This window comes from Ostrinia nubilalis, chromosome 6 (assembly GCF_963855985.1).
Source record: "Ostrinia nubilalis chromosome 6, ilOstNubi1.1, whole genome shotgun sequence".
Taxonomy (NCBI): domain Eukaryota; kingdom Metazoa; phylum Arthropoda; class Insecta; order Lepidoptera; family Crambidae; genus Ostrinia; species Ostrinia nubilalis.
In genome coordinates, this window is record NC_087093.1 from 1,137,891 (window position 1) to 1,140,392 (window position 2,502).

A 2,502-nucleotide genomic window follows, 5' to 3' on the forward strand; every position below is an offset into this window, starting at 1 on the left:
GGCGACGGTAATCACTTACCATCAGGTGATCCGCTTGCTCGTTTGCCTCCTGTCACATAAAAAAAATGTTATAGCTGTTTTAATAGGGGCTATTTTGTTTGCAACTAAAATGTATTGTCTGATGTGTTGATGGTGACTGAGTTTGTTGCGCGCTTCTTTTCAGCACTTAGTCTTGCCAAATGGTGGTCTCGCAGCGCTGGTAGGGCAAATAGAGTACGAGACATGTAAAGGCTCCTTATGAGCAAAACTTCAGTTTTAGTTTTTTCTTGAAAAATAAATATAAAATCACCCTTCAGCCAATAGGGATAGGGCTGCCAACATAAAAGCCGGACTTTTGGCTTCATTTGGCCGGACATTTTACACTAAAAGCCGGGCATACTGTCGTCTGTCACATGTGCAATTAGTGTCGTAGCTCACGAGTGAGTACCATCATCCTCGGTTGTCCAACATCCTGATGCGTGCGCTTGACATTAATCTGTGGCTCGACTTTCGACTGGCGCGGCAGCCACTTAAAAAGCCTAACAAAAGCCGGACAGGCCGGACAAGACAATATTTGGTCGGACAAGAACGTAAAAATATATAAATAAATAAATAAAAAAGGCAAACATGTCAGTGACACCTGGCATCCTAAATAGGGACGGAGCAGTAAAGAAAAATGTTGCAAAAACGGAAAATATTATTCAAACTATTTTCACACATACGAAATATTTTTGACTTTGACTTGACTGACTTAGCTGTCTGTACTTACATACACCCGCCATTCGCACATTACGACTTCCTACGGGCGCGCACGTGCGCGGGAGTAGCGATCAAAGCGCGCGCCGGACGCGCCGCCATTTTGTTGCGATAAACGCCGCGTCAAGTGCAACGCGCGATTTCCACTCAAATAAAACTTGGACAAGGTGTTGAGTTGATTATTTTGGTCCGAGTTTTTAATATGACATTGTATTATTAGGCCACCAAAGCGCGACAATTTTTGGCATAGGTACATATCATCATTCAAAGTACTTAATGTTTGTAAGCTGTATTGCATTTCTGGGATACCAAATGTTCCAATTTTATGACTTCACTAGCTATTTCACTAAACTTAATCTAGTAATATTAGTATATCACTAAACTTGGGCCGTTTTATAACTATATTCCTAGTGAGATAGTAATGAATCGCTTTCCTATAACTATGTTACAGTATATAATTATATCCCTAGGGATATAACTATATTACGGCTTTATCTATCTTACTGCGACATTAACACAACGGAAATTATGAACTTTAAGCATTTTATTGAATTAAAACACACTTATAAGTTATTTGTTTTGTTGACAAATTAATGTAGAAATAAAAAAATGTATCAGATCTGACATTTTAAATTCCATTCTGTTTGCAAGTTGGGTAAAAAAAAGCTCTTCAAGGATTATAAAAAAAAATAAAACCGACTCAGGCAAACTTTACATGTTTCATAATCTTGGCACCGACTCCAGAAGTATCAATCATGGTATACCTACCTACATAAATATTAATAATTCGTCCTAATAAATAAGTAGGTAATTAGTAATTATTTTTCTACTTTTTAGTAATAGGTTTTTTGGAGTCGGTTTTATTTTTTTTTATAAAATTTTACTTATTTCTTGCTTTTTAGTTAACTAATTATTACCTTGATGTTACCACTGAAGGTAGGCAGTACATTGAGACCAAAAAAAATTGGTTCATAATCGGCGGAGATATTGCGTATAAAAAAGTTCATCCCCAATTTTCCACCCTTGGGGGTGAAATATTTTCTTCAAATTCGCATGAAACCACCCTTTGATAATACATATTCAACAAAAAAATAATCGTTCAAATTGGTTTATAATCGGCGGAGATATTGCGTATAAAAAAGTTCATCCCCAATTTTCCACCCTCGGGGGTTGTTTTTTTTATTATTAAATTTAAATGGGACCACCCTTGAGGTATTACCTATACGCCGAAAAAAGATTTGTTCAAATCGGTTCATAATTGGCGGAGTTATCGCGTAACAAACATAGAAAAAAAAAAAAAAAAAAAACATACGGGTCGAATTGAGAACCTCCTCCTTTTTTGAAGTCGGTTGAAAATACAAAATTGAAACGTAACAAATATAATAATATGTGCTACGAGTATGAAGCATAATTTCGACCGTCTCCATATCGTCAGGATGGCCGAGCGGTCTAAGGCGCTGCGTTCAGGTCGCAGTCCACTTCTGTGGGCGTGGGTTCGAATCCCACTTCTGACAGTATCTTTTTGTCTTTTTTTGCCCTTATTTTTTTAAACTACATCTGATTCTAATTTAAATGATTAATAAAATATATAATAAATTCTTACTAATTATTTCTAAAACAAACACTTGTTCTTTCTTGGGTCAGCCACTTATAAATAGACTTCAACAGTCGGCCTATTGTACGAGATAATCAACTAAATACCAACTTTGTATTTGTTATCGGAGAGCCAATAGCTCTTCTTTTAGCTCGTCAATTACGCCGCAACTT

The 2,502-nt window shown here is 36.5% G+C and overlaps 1 non-coding gene across 1 annotated transcript; it reads left to right on the forward strand.

Annotated features, from left to right (window-relative positions):
- Window positions 1-2,165: 2,165 nt before the first annotated feature.
- On the forward strand, window positions 2,166-2,249 carry Trnal-cag (transfer RNA leucine (anticodon CAG)). The gene has a single exon. It is a non-coding gene; the product is annotated as a tRNA-Leu (tRNA).
- The last annotated feature ends 253 nt before the right edge of the window (window positions 2,250-2,502 follow it).